Below are 22,349 nucleotides of genomic sequence, written 5' to 3' on the forward strand. Positions count from 1 at the left end.
GACACACACACACACACACAGACACACAGACACACACACACACACACACACACACACACACACACACACACACACACACACACACACACACACACACACACACACACACACACACACACACACACACACACACACACACACACACACACACACACACACACACACACACACACACACACACAGAGTAGACAATATTGCCCAAACAAACAGTCGGCAAAAGGGGCTGGAGTCAAGACAGATGCCTATTTTTTGTGCAAGGGCATGAAATGGGCAAACGTTTTTTTACATCAAACGACATCAAGAAGTTGGCTTTTGATTATTCCAACAAACTGAGCAACATAGTCTTAAAGGTCCCCTATTATACTGTTAATCATCAATACATTATAGGTCTCAGTTATATACAAAACGTGTCTGAAGTGTTTGGCTGAAATACCAAACAAGTCACCCATTGTAGCATCCCCTCTGTTTCAGCCCTGTTCCAAAAGTGCTGATTCTCTGTCTGTTACTTTAGATGAAAACAAGGAGCCCCTCCCCACGCCCCTCTGAGAGACATTTGGTTACAAAGAACCCAATGGTGCTCTAGGAGGAGATTCAGGTGATGAGGTGGTTCCACAAGCCAAATTACATCATAAAGTGGCCAACATCTGATCAGCTCATTTTCAGACAGGTTGTTATATAAATGGATCGGGACAAAAAGAGAGAGGGTTTTTGTTTTTTTGAAAAAAAATTAATAAAAAGAAAATCATAATTTGAAAAGTTACAGTACAGTACAAGTACGTCTGGGTCTCATTTCATTTCATTTCAAACCTTTATCTACCCAGGTGTATCCCATTGAGATCATTGATCTCTTTTTCAAGGGAGACCTGCTCAAGTAGGTTCCACATGAAACATAAAAACATAAACAGAACAACAAAAGGGACATCTTACAGCATCATTACAGGGATTACAATTTACAATAACTATCCACATGAGCAGGTACCAACAGCTTCCGATTGAGTAGCATCCAACCGAGCTTTAAAAATATTTAGTGGCACCAGATTGTTCAGTTTCCATTTAATTTGCAGACTATTCCAAGACAGAGGAGCTGCGCATCTAAAAGCTGTCTTCCCTAAGACAGTCCTAGCAGTTGGTACATTTAATAAAACCACAGCATGCGATCTCAGGCAGTAGCCACTTACAATTCTCCGTGAGATCAGGGAGCAGATGTAGGATGGAAGTTTCCCTAACATGGCTTTGTATATAAAAATGTACCAGTGACTGAGCCTCCGTACAGTTAGTGAAAGCAAACCAGCCCTTGCATACAGGGTACAGTGATGGGTTAATGCTTTACAGTTTGTCACAAATCTCAGTGCGCTGTGATACGCAGCATCTAACTTGACCAGGTAATTGGCAGGTGCATTCATATAGACCAGATCCCCATAGTCCAGCACAGGTCAAAGGTCACAGAGCCTTTTCCTGGCCTCAAGCGAGAAACAGGACTTGTTTCTGGAGAAGAAACCTAGCCTAACCCTCAATTTTTTAAGCAGGTTATTGACATGAAGTTTAAAAGAGAGACAATCATCAAGCCAGATACCAAGGTATTTGTAACAGGTAACCACTTCAAGTTTTATTCCTTGCGTAGTTACAATATCTAAAACAGGCTCTGGTGTCTTTTTGCTTTTGAAAAGAGCATTACCTTGGTTTTATCCACATTTAAAAGAAGCTTTAGTTCAGAGAACTGAGTCTGAATAGTGTTAACCTGTTAAGCCCGGAACCTGTTTTTCAGGTCTCAGGCTCGAAAATGACATTCCCAGAACAAATGACTATATCTTCACTTCTAAAAGGGGTAAATTAATAATCTTTTTTCTCAAAGCAAGGGTAAACCTGTGAATTGGATGTAGACGATTCAGAATCAATATAGAATTTTTTTATGTCAAAGTAAATTCAGATTGAACATAGTAAAACAATGTAAATGATAGTGTCCGTTCAGAAAAAAACCATTACTTATAGTGAAAACCAACCTTGAATGATGGGATAGCAGACTAAAAGCTTTAGGAATACAAACTATAACATATAATAAGTACCCTGTATCAAGATTGATGCAAAACAAGTGACATTTTATCTTTTTAGAGAGGTTAAGCAAGAAAAAACCTCCGTTTTTGAGGGGTTTTGACAAAAATGGAATGATGGATTATCATTAATCATTTCAAAGTGACACAGACACATTATCCGTGGTCGGTTGCGGGGGTAGCAGTTCCAGCAGAGAGCCCCAAACTTTCCTTTCCCTGGCGACATCAACCAGCTCTGACTGGGGGGTCCCAAGGCGCTCCCAGGCCAGCGAAGAGATATACTCCCTCCACCTGGTCCTAGGTCTACCCCTTGGTCTCTTCCCAGCTGGACGTGCCTGGAACACATCCCTAGGGAGGCGCCCAGGTGGCATCCTAACTAGGTGCACGAACCACCTCAACTGGCTCCTTTCGACGCGAAGGAGGAGCGGTTCAACTCCGAGTCCCTCCCGGATGACCAAACTTCTCACCTTATCCCTAAGGGAGACACCAGCCACCCTGCGGAGAAAACCCATCTCGACCGCTTGTATCCGCGATCTCGTTCTTTCGGTCATGACCCATCCTTCATGACCATAGGTGAGGGTAGGAACAAAAATGGCCCGGTAGACAGAGAGCTTTGCCTTCTGGCTCAGCTCCCTTTTCATCACAACGGTGCGGTAAAGCGACTGCAGTACCGCTCCCGCTGCTCCGATTCTCCGGCAAATCTCACGCTCCATTGTTCCCTCACTCGAGAACAAGACCCCGAGATACTTGAACTCCTTCACTTGGAGTAAGGACTCATTCCCTACTTGGAGTGGACAGTCCATCGGTTTCCTGCTGAGAATCATGGCCTCAGATTTGGAGGTGCTGATCCTCATCCCAGCCGCTTCACACTCGGTTGGGAACCGATTCAGTGAGTGATGAAGGTCGCAGACCGATGAAGCCATTAGAATCACATCATCTGCAAAAAGCAGTGGTGCAATCCTTAGTCCACCGAACTGCAGACCCCCCAAGTCTACAAAACACATGTAGACCGGATAAGCGTACTCCCAGGCCCCCTCCAGGATCCTTGCGAGAGTAAAAAGCTGATCCGTCGTTCCAAGACCAGGACGGAATCCGCATTGTTCCTCCTCAATCTGAGGTTCGACAATCGGCCTGACCCTCCTTTCGAGTACCTTAGAGTAAACTTTCCCGGGGAGGCTGAGTAGTGTGATGCCTCTGTAATTGGCACACACCCTCTGATCCCCCTTTTTGAAAAGGTTCAACCACCACCTTCGGTACTGTTTCCGACTTCCACGCAACGTTGATGAGAAGTGTCAACCATGACAGTCCCTCAACACCCAGAGCCTTCAGCATTTCCGGGCGGATCTCATCCACCCCCGGGGCTTTGTCACTGTGGAGTTGTTTGACGACCTCAGTGACCTCCCCCCGGAGAGATTGGTGTCGATCCCCCGTCATACTCCAGCTCTGCCTCTAACATAGAGGGGGGAGTTGTCGGGTTCAGGAGTTCCTCAAAGTGTTCCTTCCAACGCCCTAACACTCCATCAGTTGAGGTCAACAACATCCCATCCTTACTGTACACAGCTTGGATGGTTTCCTGCTTCCCCCTCCTGAGGTGTCGGACAGTTTTCCAGAACAACTTTGGTGCCGCCCGAAAGTCCTTTTCCATGTCTTCTCCGAACTTCTCCCACACCCGCTGCTTTGCCTCGGCCACGGCTGAGGCTGCTGCCCTTCGGGCCTGTCGGTACCTTGCAACTGCCTCGGGAGTCCCCCGGGATAACAAATCCCTGAAGGCCTCCTTCTTCAGTCGGACGGCTTCCCTGACCAACGGTGTCCACCAGGAGGTTCGAGGGTTACCGCCCCTTGAGGCACCTAAGACCTTGAGACCACAGCTCCCCGCCGCGGCTTCGGCAATAGAGGCTTTGAACACTGACCACTCTGGTTCAATGTCCCCAACCTCCACGGGAATGCCCGAAAAGCTCCGCCGGAGGTGTGAGTTGAAGGCCTCCTGAACTTGGGCCTCCTCCAGACGTTCCCAGTTCACCTGAACTACACGTTTGGGCTTACCAGGTCTATCCAGAGGCTTCCCCTGCCACTCGACGCAACTCACCACCAGATGGTGATCAGTTGACAACTCCGCCCCTCTCTTTACCCGAGTGTCCAAAACATACGGCCTCAGGTCCGATGATACGATAACAAAATCGATCATGGACCTTCTGCCTAGGGTGCTCTGGTACCACGTACACTTATGAGCATCCTTATGTTCGAACATGGTGTTTGTTTTGGCCAATCCATGACTAGCACAGAAGTCCAGTAACAAACCACCAATCCGGTTCAGATCAGGGGGGCTGTTCCTCCCAATCACGCCCCTCCAAGTGTCTCCATCATTGCCCACATGTGCGTTGAAGTCTCCCAGCAAGATTAAAGAGTCCCCTTCAGGAGCCCCATACAGGACTCTTTCCAGGGTCTCCAAGAAGGCTGTATACTCTGAACTGCTGTTTGGTGCATAAGCACACACAACAGTCAGAGTTTTCCCCCCCATAACCCGCAGGCGTAGGGAGGCGACCCTCTCGTCCACTGGGGTAATCTCCAACAACGAAGCACCTAACCGGGGATTTGTGAGTATCCCCACACCCGCCCGGCGCCTCACACCTTGAGCAACTCCGGAGAAGAATAGACTCCAACAGGGGTTGGACTCTATTCTTCTCCGGAGTTGCTCACCTCTACGCACAGCGTCGGCTCTGGAACCTTACTTCTGGATAGGGATCCAGAAGTAAGGTTCCAGAGCCGACGCTGTGCGTAGAGGTGAGCCCAACCAGATCCAGCTGGTAACGCTCCACCTCCCGCACAAGCTCCGGCTCCTTCCCCCCCAGAGAGGTGACGTTCCACGTCCCCAAAGCCTGCTTCTGTCGCCCGGGTATGGTCCGTCGAGACCCTCTGCTTTCACTGCCACCCTTCTGGCAGCGCACCCAACCCCATCGCTGTTTCCCGTAGGTGGTGGGCCCGCGGGACGGAGAAGCGGAGGTGTTGCCCACGTTGCCTTTTCGGGCTGTGCCCGCCCGGGCTTCGTGGCAAGCCCGGCCACCAGACGCTCGCTGACGAGTCCTCCTTCTGGGCCTGGCTCCAGAAGGGGACCCCGGGCTTCCTCCGGGCCGGGTATCCTCACTTCTTTGTTGTTCTTTCATGAGGTCTTTTGAACCAATCTTAGTCTGGCCCCTTGCCTGAGACCAATTTGCCATGGGAGACCCTACCAGGAACACAAGGTTCCAGACAACACAGCCCCCAGGTTCATCAGGGCACACAAACCTCTCTACCACGGTAACGTGCTGGTTCTTCAGAGAGTGTTCCGATAAGTAATACATTATTTCTACCGTGAGTTCTGTGCTAAGTGTGTTAGAATTTTTTCCGCTCAGGGCTAATTCAGAGGCTCTGCATTAGACTTGTGTTTTGTTTCGGTAAAAATGATTCATATCGTCAGGTAGCTGAGTTTCTTCCCGTTAAGTGGGTATGACACATTCATAGTTTGTTAAATATTAAGAAGCCCTCAGACGCTGTTTCTTGCAAGATGTTGCGGGAGCCCCCGCCCCGGGCTTAACAGGTTGAAGAAGATAAACTGGTGTCCTGGTTGCCAATAATACCCCTTCCATCCTGAAAACCATCGGAGAGCTCGAGACCAGGCTCGCCAAGGTGGACAAAACAGGCCTGCAATGGAGGTTCAAGGCATGGATATACCAGCACTCCATATAGAGTGCCACAGTGACGCGTCCTAAAACCCGGAAGTAAATCATAAATCTATCGATCATAAATCTATCGATTGACTTCCGGTTATGGCGCGGTGTTGATCAGACGTAGTTAAGTCGTCGCTCTGCCCTAATATTGTAAATTAACTATTTTGAACGCGGGAGGTAAAAGGAAAACGCATTTTACACAATCATAACGGTGTTACTAATGCCTCCACGCAAGAAAACAACTAAAAAGGACAACGTTTTGGAAACTTCATCTGAAGAAGATTGGCCACCGCTGTCTCAACCTGGCCTTACTCCCGACATGGAACACGAGGCGGGAGAAGAGCTGTCGCAGGATAAATCCTCAGGTGAAATTCTGAGTGCAATCAATAATTTAAAGAAAGACCTGAAGGAAGACTTTGCATCAACACTGAATACAATCTATCGAAGGCGAACTAAAACAATACTCTGGCCGATTAACGGAGGCTGCGGAGCAACTTGGAGCGGTGGAAGACGATACCTCAGCGCTGAATAAAACAACGAAACATCTGAGACAACAGGTGGAAAGCTTGGAGGCGAAAATGGAAGATCTGGAAAATCGTAGCCGCAGATCTAATGTGCGACTGATAGGCTTGCCCGAAAACGCTGAAGGGAACGATGCATGCACCTTTCTGGAAAAATGGATCCCTGAAATTCTGGGTGCCGGTTCGTTTGCAGCAACGCTCACTATTGAAAGGGCGCACAGAGTTCCATCTGGCAGACCGAAGCCAAACGCACCGCCTCGAGCACTTCTGATTAAGTTCTTAAACTTCAAGGACAAAACCAAAGTGATGTCGGCTGCATATGAAAAGGGTAAAATCCACTTTGACAAACATCATATCATGTTTTTCCATGACGTCGCCAAGGAGACGGATAAAAAGCGCAGGGCCTACGATGGAGTTAAAACGAGGTGCAGAGACATGGGTCTACGGTATAGAATACAATATCCATCCTCTTTCCGAGTGACACATGACGGCAACTCTCACCTCTTCACCTCTCCTACGGATGTACACACGTTCCTGGAAAAGATCAAGGAGAGGCCCAGAGATTGAACAGTTCTGTGAAAGCACCTGGTGAGATTACCATAAAGAATGGCCTGCAGTATATTACTTGTTACTGTAAAAGGACTAAATCTACTATATACACTGTCAAAGTAAAGTTTTGTTTTTGCAGTATTTAGCAGTAATAATATGTATGTAGGCAATACACTGGTATAGCTGTTGAAGAAGTGTGTTTTCTGTTATTGATACTGTTAAGAATAAGTGATGTCCTTGAACGGTTAAATCTAAGTTATGCCTTTACACTCCCAAATTCACATTTTATATAATTTTCATTAGATATAAAACAAATTAATAATCCACATTTTAGATCCTAACAATGGCAGCTAAACTCGGTGTTTACTTATGAATACATTTTATTTTAAGAGCTTTAAACTTGCTGCCTAGTGAATGAAAACATCGACAAGTTAAAGTGAAATATGTTATAGAAGTGTTTTGTTTTATTCATTCCCTTTGTTAACATTTCTATAATTTGTATGGAAATTAGGGCGGAGCGACACTTTAGGGACTTTGTGGACATTTATTCTGTTCCTCAGTTTGGTGGACCAGATAGCTCCATGATTAGAGTCTTTAGGAGGGAAAGGGATGCTCATCGTTTGAGCAAAGGGAGGGTGAGGTTCGTTTGGGGAATTTCACATGGGGTGTTTTGTTTTATTTGTTTTATGTCATGGTGTGTTTATTTTCTGTTCATATTGCGGTCAGCAAATGGGGTCGTGTTAAGCAGTCTGATAGGCAGTTTTATTTCAGTCAGGTGTTTATGGAATTTTGTTATTTTCTGTTTCTTCTAAATACTGTTGTATTTTTGTTTAGATAACAGAATATGACTTCCAATACAGAATTTAAGATAACTTCATGGAATGTACGTGGGCTCAATAATTTATCGAAACTCAAGCAAGTGTTACAATGAGCTAAGAGGTTGAATTCCAAAATACTGCTTTTACAGGAATCGCATTTGCCACAATGTGATATTCATAAGATCCAGAAAAGATGGAATGGTCAGGTCATCGCAGCCTCCTATTCTTCCCATCCTTGAGGGGTGTTTACTCTTATACATAAATCCATTCCTTTTAACATAATTAGGACTATCTCTGACCCAAGGCAGATATTCCATCATTCGGCACCCTTCTTACAGAAACCTTGAATATTGTCAATATATACGGCCCGAATGAGGATGTTCCCTTATTCTTCAAAAGAAAATTCTAACTTTATCCTCCCTTCCAGGCCATTATATCATAGGGGGAGACTTCAATTGTGCACTAGAGCCCAGTATAGACAGATCAAGGGGGACAGACCTGTCTCACACCCAAACAAGGAAAACCCTTAAACAACTGATCCAGGATTTTAATTTGTGTGAAGTTTGGAGGTAATTTAAACCAGCTTCCAGAGAATATTCTTGTTTTTCCGCCACTCACCAAACACACTCACGTATAGACTATTTCCTGGTTTCTATGGGTCTTATGTCAAGGATTACAAAATGTTGGTATGACAGTAGAGTCCTCTCTGACCATTCACCAATTTCATTATTGTTTAATAACTCTGATCTTGTTATGAATCCACCTTTTTCAATCCAGATGGCTACAGGATAGAAGATTTGTTGAATTTGTAGGAATACATATTACCTCTATTTTAGCATGAATACTAACAAAACCTCTCCAACTGTACGCTGGGAAGCGTTTAAGGCATACATTAGGGGCATGATTATTAGCTATTCTAGCTCGCAGAACAAACCCTTTAAATCCAAATTAAATTCACTGGAGGGTTGTATTAAATATTTGGAGGATAGGATTGTTACCCAAGATTCCCCAGAACTGCAAGCAAAACTTGTGGTCCTAAGGACTCAATATAGTGAATTATCGAGTAACCAGACAGCTGCTAGCTTACTAAGATTAAAACAAAGCTACTACGATCAGGGAGAAAAGGCAGGCAAAATATTGGCTTGGCGTATTAAAAAATTGCAATCTGAAAGGGCTATCTACAGCATTAAAACAAATGGAAAATTAACAAATGACCCTGCAGAAATAAATAGTGGTTTTAAAATGTTTTATGAACAACTTTATACATCCGAACATGAAGATTCAGGCCAACAGGAACATGTTCTAAGTTCATTAGTTTCCCCCACTATTTCAACTGATTCAAAAGGAAAACTAGACCATATCATAGGAACTGACAAGCTTTTAGAAGCCATAACCAGCATGACAGGGGGAAAGGCGGCTGGTCCAGATGGTCTTCCTATATAAATCTATAAACGATTTAAAGATAAGCTACTACAACCACTTTTGGATATGCTGTTGGAGTCATACGAAAAGGAGGACCTACCACCATATCTTAGAGGGGCACTAATCACTCTGATGCTAAAACCAGGAAAGGACCCCACTGACTGTGCATCGTACAGACCAATCTCACTGCTTAATACAGATAGCAAAATGTTATGCAAGACGTTGTCGAGACGCCTAAACAAACTTCTGCCTTCCATGATTAAAGATGATCAAAATGGTTTTATTCAGGGAAGGCAAGCTTTTCCTAATGTTAGAAGGGTACTAAATATTCTTTATGAAAAAAGAGGGTCACCTAACATGGCACTGCTGTCCTTAGACGCAGAGAAGGCCTTCGACCGAATTGAGTGGAAGTATTTATTTGAAGTGTTGGAGAGGTTTGGAATAGGCGAAGGATTTCTCAAATGGATCAGGATGATATATAACAACCCAACAGCTGAAGTGGTGACAAATAATATTACTTCTAAATCTTTCTCATTGTACAGATCTACACGTCAGGGCTGCCCCCTCTCCCCATTGCTGTTTGTGTTAGCAATGGAGCCATTTGCCATGACTATTAGAGACTCTCCATCTATATCTGGGATCTCAGTAGGTGACTTGGACCATCGAATATCACTTTATGCGGACGATGTTGTTCTTTTTTTATCAAATCTTGAGTGGACATCCCCTGTACAGTTTCGGAGGTGTTGCACAAACAATTGCTGGTTGCACTGTCGCGGACATTCATTTCGGAAAATGTTTGTCTTTCTCACATGCCTGCCACGATGGTCCTTCAGAATTGTTTTTTAAACTCTAATCTCACTTTCGCGAAGTTTGCTGGTGACTCTAGAACAGCTGACAATGTATGTGTGTTGATTAAGAGGAAAAGGTGCTTGGTATTTTTATTGTTGTTACTATCAGGAAATGTACAGCCAAATCCAGGTCCACCTAGCAGTATTAGTCAAATAGCTACTCCTGCTGATTTTATATCTAGATCTGGGCTAGGTTTAATTCATTTAAATGTGCGTAGTCTGTTACCTAAATTAGATTTTGTCCGTATTTGGGCGAGTTCGACTGATGCTGATGTCATTGTCTTATCAGAAACGTGGCTAGATAAATCCATTTTGGCCTCTGACATATACATAAATGGTTACAGTGTATATCGTACTGACCGGCCTAAAAAAGGTGGTGGCGTTGCCATTTATGTGAAAAATAAGTTTTGTGTAACTAATATGGTTTCCAAATCTGTTAGTAAACAGCTAGAATTTTTAGCCGTGAATATTGAGGTAACAAAGGGTCAACAGGTCATGGTGGTGGGCTGCTACAGGGCCCCTTCGGCTGTCAAGGACTCTTTATCGTCATTGGCAAAACTGTTATCACAACTTTCCTACAAGGAAATAGTGCTGCTTGGTGATTTTAATTGGGACTGGTTAACTTCTGTGTCAGAGGATTTTAAAAACCTCATTGAATTTTACCCAGATTATAGACAGTCCTACTCGCCCAAATATTAAGTCCCCAAATAAATCCTCCTTAATTGATCTAATTTTAACAAATGTTCCACATAAATACTCATCTGTGGGAGTATTTGCTAAAGATGTGAGTGACCACTGTGTTGCAGCCACAATTAGGGACACTACTGCAACGGGGTAGCCCCGTTTAAGCGTCCCTAAGCGTCCTGGCTCAGGCCTCGGGCTGCCTCGCTGGCCGGCCGAGGCCGTGGCGCATTTCCATTACAGTTTAGGACCTGGGGTACTAACGCAGTGTAGGCGGGGCGATCAGCTTTTTGGCGGGCTTTTTGGGCGGAGCGACGCTGAGTAAAACTGCAGTGGCGTCATCTTCAATGCGACACAACTCACAAAACACACACAACAATGGAGGATGTGGAAGCGATCGTTTACTTGTTTCTTGGTATGTGGCTTGTTATCACAGCAAGAAGGAAAGTGATCACAGCAAGCAGGAAAGTGATCACAGCAAGCAGGAAAGTGATGTTTCAAAGTAGGCTGCGTAAAGCAAGACGAGATGCAGAAGAAGCTGACGAGAGAGTTGTGGAAGTCCTACAACGCTGCAGAGACTACAACAGCACGAGACTACAGCGCTACTCGGTAAGCTAACGTTCGCTAACTAGCCATGTGTTTAGGCTCACGCTCACAATACGACCAAAGTGTTTCAAATATTTAATTAATTGTAGCTACCACTTTTACGTATTAAAATATGTATGCTTTTGTTTGTGTATTTCAGAAGTTACGTCGCCGCAGACCATGTGTTTGGATGCTCGACCGAGCTACCGAGTGGTGGTCTGTGATTGTTCCATCTTTCACACACACTCAGTGGGTGGATAACTTCAGGATGTCTGAGGAAACGTACACCTACCTGTGCAACAAACTGCGGCCAGCGATGGAGAGACGGGACACAACATTCCGCGTGTGTATACCTCTAAAGAAGAGAGTGGCCATCGCACTGTGGAAGCTTGCTACCGGCTCAGAGTACAGAAGCATCGGACATCTGTTCGGAGTGAGCAACACCACTGTGTGCCGGTGTGTGCGAGACTTCTGTGCCGCTGCAGAGGCGTTGTTAGTACCGGAACTAATTCGTTCACCAGACCGGCAGAAGTTTGCAGAAATGGCTGCCTACACTGAGAACAGGTGGGGGCTCCCTCAGTGCGTAGGTGCTATTGATGGATCACACATACCCATCTTGGCACCACAGGAATACCACTGTGAATATTTCAACCGGAAAGGCTGGCACTCCATCATCCTTCAAGGAGTTGTAGATGGAAAGGGACATTTCTGGAATGTGTTTGCAGGAATGCCTGGGAGCATGCATGACGCTCGGGTTTTGAGGCTGTCCTCATTGTGGGAGTTAGCCAGTCGTGGTAACTACTTTCCACCTTGCACCAGGGACATTGGTGGGGTGAATGCTGGCTATTACATGCTTGGAGACAATGCCTATCCCTTGCAAAGCTGGCTCTTAAAACCCTTCCCAGACACTGGACGGCTGACAGCAGAACATGTGGTGTACAACAAGAAAATTTGCAGCGCATGGGTTGTGGTTGAGAACGCATTTGGTAGACTGAAGGGGAGGTGGCGTTGCCTCATGAAAAGAAACGACTGTGATGTTAAACTTGTGAAATCCATGGTGCTTACATGCTGTGCTCTGCATAACCTCTGCGAGAGTCATGGAGAGGACTATGATGATGGGTGGAATGCACCAGCAGCCGCAGAGCCTGGGGTAGCAGCGGCTCAAGGTGCAGAGGAGGAGGGCACTGACATCAGAGAGGGTTTGATGCGCTACCTGAATACCTAAATATGCATTGTATTGTATTCATTGTATTGAATATCAATAAATCCTTTTTTTTTTCATATACATGTGTTTGTCAAATGTTTTAAACGAATATTATCTGAATTGAATATTTGAAATTCAAGCACCAGTAAGTACTGCCCCATAATAACAGTTGAGGAAATATCAGATCATGAAAAGAAAATCTTTCTAATAAATTAAGCGAATATCAAAGCTAACTATAAACATAAATACTAAAGTGTAAAACACAGCAAAACTATATTCATAAATGCAAGTGTAAAATAGTGTGGACAATTGTAAACTTGGATGGAGGCTAAAGTATCCACTATATAAAATATATTAAACTATAACCTCAATCTTTCTTCTAGACATGTTAAAAGCTTGCTTGAATGGGTTATAGGTTTATTTTGTTCTCTCATCTTTGAAATATATAAGGAATGTGTTGTTTGAGTCTAGTAGAACGAGGGTATTACAATTGAGAAATGTCTACATGTATTATATATTTATCATGTATTAATACTATTACAAAATAAACATGTAATAATGTTTTAGAGGAGGACCTCAAGCTAGCAAACTCAATTTCTTGCTTTAAATCTCTTAAAAGTAAGGGGCTTTTTCCTAACTGATGGTGTTTGTTATTCCTTTATAAATTCATGTATGTTTATATCTTCTCTAAATAAAGATTATGTGAATCTGATTTTTTTTCTGTTGGGTGCCATTCATTATCAACAAGAGATAAGATAAGTCAAAGAAGTACTTTAATGATGGCAGTATACAAAAAAAAAAAAGGGTGTATCAAAAAGGCATGCCATTAAACAATACAAATTAAAAATTATAAACTGTATTGCAGCCAGCATAAATATACATGGCATTGTACAAATAAAATGAACATTTTAAAGAACATAAATAAACAAGAAAGTACAAATTTAAAAAGTAACTAGAAAAAATATATATAATATGTACAATAACTATTAATGTTATTTTAAGTTGGACGAGGAGGAGACGGGCCACGTCGGCTGCCCAGTCCCCCTAGCACCTCGCCAAGAGTGCGCAGGAAGGCTAGGTTGAAGGTCTCTGTTTGAGCGGCCTACTCCCTTCTCAAGGCGGCCTCCTCCCTTCTCAAGGCGACCTCCTCCCTTCTCAAGGCGACCTCCTCCTCCCATCTCCGCTCAGCAGACGCTTTGGCCCAGTCCAGGTGCCGTTCCTGCTGGGCCATGTGCTGTTCCTGCTGGGCCATGTGCTGTTCATGGTGCCGTTCCTGCTGGGCCCGATCCTCTCCTCCTCGTTTCCTCTTGCCTGGGTGACAAGATAATAATAATTAGCAATAAGGAAAAAACACAGGACAGGTACAGGTCACACAAGGATATAAGAATAACATGTATAAACAGAACAACAGTAAGGTGAACTAAAGAAAGTTCTGGCCCTAGATGTTTACAATGATTGTGAAAGTGAATTACATTATGTCCAGCCTGTTGATAATGAATATAAATATATGTATATGATAGGATGTCACACACAACTGTACTAGCTGCTTACTAGCTAAGACTTTACTTGTAACAGAGCATTTCCACACAGTGGTATAGCTTATTTTAATTACTGACGATGGATGATCCAAGGTTTAAAAAAACAAAACACAATTCCAGTCGTTTTGCCATTTCTATTTCTTACCTAGAACCACACGCTGCGGTGTCGTGATGGCACTCAGTGTTGGTGGTTGAGTCGGGTTAGGGTCTTCGGCTGGTGTCTGTGGTCGAGCTGGGGTCCGTTCTGGATTCAATGACGAAGTGGACGGAACACTGCCATCACCCGTTGTTCGGGAATGTTCCTCCTCACGAGTCCCAATGTAATCATCTAGAACAGCAAAATGACTTGTTAATTCCACAAACTACTGCAGCACAATACTAAATAGCAACAACAACTATAGAAAAGAAAAACTGAACGTAAACAATGGCACATATGGTGTTAGCAAACAATAGCTCTAGCTAAGGCTATCTGCCTTAGCTAGCTATGTAGCTCTTCGGAGCTCCATAAAAGCATGGGTTGTCGAACATTAATGTAAGGATAAAATAGACTTCTTTGTTAGAAGTGAGCGTACCTAGCAGGGACTCCAGTAAAGCCGTTGCAGAGTCCAGGCCTCCCTCCCTCCCAACGTTGGCCGGTCTGTGGCCGTAAATCTGGTCCAACAAGTCGAACCACTTCCATTGTTTGCGACCCGCACCACTCGTGTTATTGTTGTCCTTTATTAGGCGATATTCGCTCTTCATCTTTTTAAGTTTTTCCCTACACTGCAGGAAAGTCCTCGAAAATCCGCGCTCGGACATCTGTGCAGAGACATCCTGAAACACTTTCACATTTCTTGTTGTTCCGTCGAGCTCCCGCTGGATTTTATCATCCCCAATGAGATGAAGGAACGTCGTCACCTCCTCGGTCGACCACGGTGAGCTTTTCTTAACAAACGTAGACATTTTTGTAGCTCCTCCGTTTACAAAATGCTGTTTATAAAAATGCTGCAAGCTTGCTTCTAAATATATATGCGACGCTAGGGATGAACTCGCGCGCGATCTTGTGACGATTCTCTCTGACCAATCAGCAGTCGAGAGTGTTGACGTCACAGCCCTGGCCTGGTCTGATAAAAAAGAACCACGATTTTATGGGGCCGGAAGAAAAGGGAAAAAGTACCCGCTAGCCGGTACTAGGCTATATGGAAATGCAACCAAAAACTGGCCTGGCCGCTTGAGGACGGTCCAGGACGCTTAAACGGGGCTACCCGCTGCAGTGGAAATGTGCCATTAGGTCCAAAAGGTTAAACCACGTATCATCACAAAGAGAGACAAAAAACACTTTGTGGAGCAGGGTTTTTTACATGATCTGTTTGATTTTGATTGGGGTAAAATCAATCTGTGTGCTGATGTAGAAACTGCATGGTCTTATTTTTATCTTGGTTTTATGAAAATTATAGATAGACATGCACCTCTGCGTAAATTTAGAGTGAAGGGACGAAACAATCCCTGGTTTTCTGCTAAGCTGTCAGTCTCCTTCATGAGAGAAATAATGCTTGGGCTAAGGCTAGGAAATCAGGCTCAGAGGTAGAATGGCTACGTTTTAGGCAGCTAAGAAATAGCTTCACATCTCAAATAAAAAGTGCTAAATCAAAGTACTATTTGTCGGTTACCACAGAAAACCTGAATAATCCTAGGAAATTTTGGAAAGCCATAAAATCGATTTTCCACCGGTGATATCCCAAATGAGCTACCTCCGTGCCTCACCACAGCATCTGGCATTATATCAGACAGGGCTACTATGCTAAATTGCTTTAATAAGCATTTTGTGTCTTGTGGCTCTCTGTTTGGCTGTGTGGCTCCTGTGAACGCTCCAATCCTTGACTCTGAACAATGTGGTCTGGAAAACCCTTTCAGTTTTACTCCTTTAACTATTGGTATTGTTCATGAAGCATTATCCAAGTTAGATCCTAGGAAACTGGCTGGCCTGGACAACGTAGAACCTTTCTTTTTAAAGATAGCTGCAGATTTTATTGCTCCACCTCTTACTTCTCTTTTTAACCTCTCCCTCAGCTCTAACACAATTCCAAAAGTATGGAAGTCTGCTTATGTCTTGCCTTTACTGAAAGGAGGGGAGGCAACTATTTTAAATAACTATAGGCCAATCTCTAAATTGTCAGTTCTGGCTAAGGTGCTCGAACGACTTGTGAGTGAACAAGTAAAGGAGTTTTTATGTATAAATGATATCCTGTCTAAACATCAGTCAGGATTCAGAAAGAAACACAGCACCATCACTGCGACAATGAAAGTGGTAAATGACATTACTACTATTTTAGATAATAAGCAGAGTTGTGCAGCTCTGTTTATTGACCTTTCCAAAGCATTTGACACCGTTGATCATCGCATTTTAAAGCAGAGGCTACTCAGTATTGGCATATCCAGCAATGCAGTGGGGTGGTTTGTAAACGACCTCTCTGAAAGGTCCCAATGTGTTCATTTTGATGGACTGTCTTCTGAATGGTTAAACATTTCTAATGGTGTACCACAAGGTTCTGTTTTAGGACCACTTTTATTCTCCATATATATTAACAGTGTAGGTGATAATGTGGATGAAGCTACTTTACATTTTTATGCGGATGATACTGTGATGTACTGTGCAGGTCCCTCCATTAAAGAGGCTGTTGTTAAATTACAAGCTGTTTTTAACACTATTCAGACTCAGCTCTCTGAATTAAAGCTTCTTTTAAATGTGGATAAAACCAAGGTAATGCTCTTTTCAAAAGCTAAAAAGACACCAGAGCCTGTTTTAGATATTGTAACTATGCAAGGAACAAAACTTGAAGTTGTTGCCTGTTACAAATACCTTGGTATCTGGCTTGATGATTGTCTCTCTTTTAAACTTCATGTCAATAATCTGCTTAAAAAACTGAGGGTTAGGCTTGGGTTCTTTTTCAGAAACAAGTCCTGTTTCTCGCTTGAGGCCAGGAAAAGGCTAGTCACTGTGACCTTTTTACCTGTGCTGGACTATGGTGATTTGTTGTATATGAATGCACCTGCCAATTACCTGAGCAAATTGGATGCTGCGTATCACAGTGCTCTGAGATTTGTCACAAATTGTAAAGCGCTTACACATCACTGTACCCTGTATGCCAAGGCAGGTTTACCATCACTCTCTGTACGGAGGCTCAGTCACTGGTACACTTTTATTTATAAAGCTATGTTGGGCAAACTCCCTTATTACATCTGTTCTCTGGTAAAGCAGAAAGTTGCGGGCAGCTATTGTCTGAGATCGCAGGATGTGGTCTTGTTAGATGTGCCAAGAGTGAGGACTGTCTTAGGTAAGACGGCTTTTATGTGCGCAGCTCCACTTGCTTGGAACAGCCTACAGTCCAAATTGAAATTGAGCAATTTTATTTCTAAGCACGTCTGCACGAGATGCTTTCTGACACTATGGGTGTTTGTAAGTGTTGGTGAATGTGTAATTATGATGTCCTCTATTGTTTGTTTTTATGTTGTTTTTAAGTTTCATGTGGAACTAAATTGATGCAGGTCTCCCTTGTAAAAGAGATCCATGATCTCAAGGGACCTATCTGTCTAAATAAAGGTTTGAAATGAAATGAAATGAAATTCTATACCATCTCTGTTAGAACTAATTACGACCTTTGGGGAATTCTCAGGCTAAAAAATAAATATGCATAAATCCTCAATACTTTATCTAAATGAACAAGAGAGGCAGCAACCTAGAATACAAACTCCCTTTTCAGCTCATAGGGAAGGATTCACCTATTTAGGAATAAAAATCACACCTGAAATGAATGATCTGGTTCCAGCCAACTATAACCCTGTTGTAGACTCTGTGGTAGAATCGCTTAACAGATGGACCTTAATACCAATCTCCTTAATCGGTCGTGTTAACATCTTAAAAATGAATACATTACCCAAATTGCTCTATTTGTTTCAATCAATCCCCTTACCCCCACCTGAGTCATTTTTTCAAAAATGTAAGAAAATATTTACCAACTTTATCTGGAATAATAGACGCTCTAGGCTCCTTTTTACCCTACTTTACTTGCCTTATGACAGAGGGGGTCTAAAACTGCCCAACCTACGCTGGTACTATTGGGCAGCACAACTGAGAGCAGCCATGTGCTACTTCTCCCCAGAGGAAGCTCCAGCACTGTCAGATTTACATACGAGGGATTTGATTGGCTGACGCCTCCGTCGAGGCGGCAAAAGTAGAACATTGCTCTACTTTTGCAGCGAGCACCTCGAGAGAAGCTATGCTTTGCTCCCACAATGCAGTTCGGCGAATCGTGACGTCACCCCATTCAAAGTGAATAGAGAGGCGAAGTCACGCCCATCTACTTCCGGCCCATGGGACCCCGGAAGCGAAACATTTACATTGAATTCAATGGAGAGAGAAAACGTATCTTTTGATCCCGTTTGAATTGTGCCACGAACTACACATATGTCACGGTCGAGTGAAGGAAGCAGGACCCAAATGCAGATAACTTTTGAGAAACCCTTTTATTCAAAGATAAGGCCAAAACACGGAACACTCACCGGTGAACTCAGTCACCAACAAACAATGACCCAACACTGAACACAGAAAGAGACAAGACTAAATACAAGAAGGGGTAATCATGACAACGAGAAACAGCCGGGCAGGGGAGGAGAAACACAAGGACAACAGGTGGACACAATCGGGTAATCAGGGAGGGAAACAGACAGAAAGCAGACAGGCAGGAAACGGGGGTGAACACAATAAGACAGGAAACCCAAAGACAAGAAAAACACCAACACAGACAAAACTACAAACGTGACATAACATGTGAATTGTGACAGAACCCCCCCCCCCTCAAGGGACGGATTCCAGACGTCCCTAAAAAAAAAAAAACACAAAAGTCCAAAACCCCAAGCAGGGTGGGCGGAGGGGGTCCGGAGGACGGGTCTTGGGCTGACAGCCCAGGAACACAGCGGAGGACCAGGAAGGGGTCTCGGGCGGACGGCCCGGGGGGCAAGGTACAGTCCAAAAAGGGGGATTCGGGCGGACTGCCCGGGGACAAGGCAGAGAACCAGGAAGGGGTCTCGGGCGGACGGCCCGGGGTCAAAACAGAGTCCAAGGTGGGGACCATGGAGGACCGAAGGCAGCAGCAGGAAGAGTCAGGGGGCCGGGTCCGAGGGCGAAGGCAACGGCCGGACGGAAACCGGCGCCGGTCGGACAGGCTTCGGCAGGATCCCCCACGGAAAAGGACCAGGAGTTGGCAGGAACCCCGGCGAGACCGGTGATGGACATGGGGCTGGCAGGGCCCCCGGTAGAACCTCCAACGGCACGGGATATAGGGTTGGCAGGACCCCCGGCAGAGGAGTATTCTGCGGGACCTCCAACGGGACAGGACATAGGGTTGGCAGGACCCCCGGCAGGAGAGTATTCTGCGGGACCTCCAACGGCACAGGACACAGGGCTGGCAGGACCCCCGGCAGAAGAGTATTCTGCGGGACCTCCAATGGGACAGGACATAGGATTGGCAGGACCCCCGGCAGGGGAGTAGACGGCGGTACCTCCAACGGCACAGGACACAGAGTTGGCAGGACCCCTGGCAGGAGAGTATTCTGCGGGACCTCCAACGGCACAGGACACAGGGTTGGCAGGACCCCCGGCAGGGGAGTAGACGGCGGGACCTCCAACGGCACAGGACACAGAGCTGGCAGGACCCCCGGAAGGGGAGCAGACGGCGGGACCTCCAACGAGACCGGACCTAGGGTTGGCAGGACCCCCGGCAGGAGAGTATTCTGCGGGACCTCCACCGGCACAGGACAAAGGGTTGGCAGGACCCCCGGTTGGGGAGTAGACGGCGGGACCTCCAACGGCACAGGACACAGGGTTGGCAGGACCCCCAGCGGAACCTCCAACAACACTTGCGTAGGGGCTTGAATTGGGAATGGAGAGGGAACTCGAGCGGAGACTTGAGAGGGGACTCGAGAGGAGACTGGAGAGGGGACTCCAGAGGGGACTAGAGAAGGGAACACGAGAGGGGACTTGAGAGGGGAACTAGAGAGGGGACCAGAGGAGGGACCAGAGGAGGGAACTCGAGGGGGAACTGGAGAGGGGACTAGAGGAGGGACTAGAGGAGTAACTAGAGAAGGGAACTCGAGAGGGGACTCGAGGAGGGACTAGAGGAGGGCCTAAAGGAGGGACTAAAGGAGGGAACTCGAGAGGGGACTCGAGGGGGAACTGGAGAGGGAACTTGAGATGGAAACAGAGAGGGGACTCGAACAGAGACTAAAGAGGGGACTAGAGGAGAGACTAGAGGAGGGACTAGAGGAGTAACTAGAGAAGGGAACTCGAGAGGGGAACTAGAGAGGGGACTCGAGGAGGGACTAGAGGTGGGCCTAAAGGAGGGACTAAAGGAGGGAACTCGAGAGGGGAACTGGAGAGGGAACTTGAGATGGAAACAGAGAGGGGACTCGAACAGAGACTAAAGAGGGGACTAGAGGAGAGACTAGATGAGGGACTAGATGAGTAACTAGAGAAGGGAACTCGAGAGGGAACTCGAGAGGGAACTCGAGAGGTAAACTAGAGAGGGGACTCGAGGAGGGACTAGAGGAGGGACTAAAGGAGGGACTAAAGGAGGGAACTCGAGAGGGAACTGGAGATGGAAACAGAGAGGGGACTCGAGAAGGGACTACAGAGGGGACTAGAGGAGAGACTGGAGGAGCAACCAGAGAAGGGAACTCGAGAGGGGACTCGAGAGGGAAACCAAAGAGGGGACTCGAGGAGGAACCAGAGGAGGGAACCCGAGATGGGACTGTGGCAGCTGGGACCAGCTCTGGGTCTGGAACCAAGGCAGCTGGGGTCGGGACCATGGCTGCTGGGGCCAGAACTGGGGCTGAAACCATGGCTGCAGGGACCGGAATTGAAGCCAGAATCATGGCTGTTGAAGCCAGAATCCTGTCTATAATATCCAGCTCTGAAGCCGGAAACATGGCTGTATAGGGCGCTCTTGGAGCCGGGACCATGGCCACTGGGGCCGGCCCTGGAGCCGGAAACATGGCTGTATGATCCAGCTCTGGAGCCCGGATCATGACTGTGTGGGGCGGGTCCCGGAGCCGGAAACATGGCTGCGGGAGCCTGCACTGGGGCAGGAACCATGGCTGCTGGGGCCTGTACTGGGACTGGAACCATGGCTGCTGGGACCCGCACTGGGACTGGAACCATGGCTGCTGGGGCCCGGGCTCCTTGTCTGGCCTTGCGCCGACTCTTAGCAGCCGCCTGAATACTCCGTGGGCCTCCATAAGCCTGACGAGTTCCAGCACATGACTCCAGAACAGGAGCAGGAACTGGGACAGAAGCATGGGTTGACCCCAGACGGACCACTCCGAGACGTCTGCAATCAGCAGGCCGGAAATCACACCTCCAGAGGAAGTCCAACATCCAGTCAGGCAAGTATTTCACCAAGTCGGGCTTCTCCATCGCCAACCGGTGCGTCTCTACCAGAGCGGCCTCCTTCAGCCGAACACTGGACGCTTCCTTCCACCAATCGTGGCAACATCTCAAAGGAAAAGAAAAATCTTGCAGCTCCACCTCAAAAGGATCGTCTGCTGGGTCCATTTCGGGTTGGGTCATTCTGTCACGGTCGAGTGAAGGAAGCAGGACCCAAATGCAGATAACTTTTGAGAAACCCTTTTATTCAAAGATAAGGCCAAAACACGGAACACTCACCGGTGAACTCAGTCACCAACAAACAATGACCCAACACTGAACACAGAAAGAGACAAGACTAAATACAAGAAGGGGTAATCATGACAACGAGAAACAGCCGGGCAGGGGAGGAGAAACACAAGGACAACAGGTGAACACAATCGGGTAATCAGGGAGGGAAACAGACAGAAAGCAGACAGGCAGGAAACGGGGGTGAACACTTAACACAATAAGACAGGAAACCCAAAGACAAGAAAAACACCAACACAGACAAAACTACAAACGTGACATAACATGTGAATTGTGACAACATATGATGTTTGTCAATCTTAAACAATAAGTTCCATGTCAAAAAAGTCACATTTTGTCTTAAAACTGTTGAAATATAAGACTATGAAAAATACGCGACTACAAAGACTACAAATCCCAAATCCCATTCTGGCTCGCGTAAGTGATGTCACAGGCGATAATGCTCCAAGTGGTTGCGACTCGTAATTAAAGCGAAGAAGAAGAAGAAGATCTAATTTATTCCCTCCAATAAATAAGAGATTGCTAAAAATAAATTCACTTTTACAAGATGCCTGTGTGCTTTGTACCAGGTTGTAATCACATAAGTGATCATACCACTTGCTCGTTCCATCGCTTCCCGTCTGATGAAAGGACCAGGAGTCGCTGGATCAGACATATCAGGTAATATACATGTTGTGCATGGAACATATATAGTCAAGTTAGCTACCTAGCTAGTAGCGACGA

Source organism: Pseudochaenichthys georgianus, chromosome 19 (genome assembly GCF_902827115.2).
Source record: "Pseudochaenichthys georgianus chromosome 19, fPseGeo1.2, whole genome shotgun sequence".
Taxonomy (NCBI): domain Eukaryota; kingdom Metazoa; phylum Chordata; class Actinopteri; order Perciformes; family Channichthyidae; genus Pseudochaenichthys; species Pseudochaenichthys georgianus.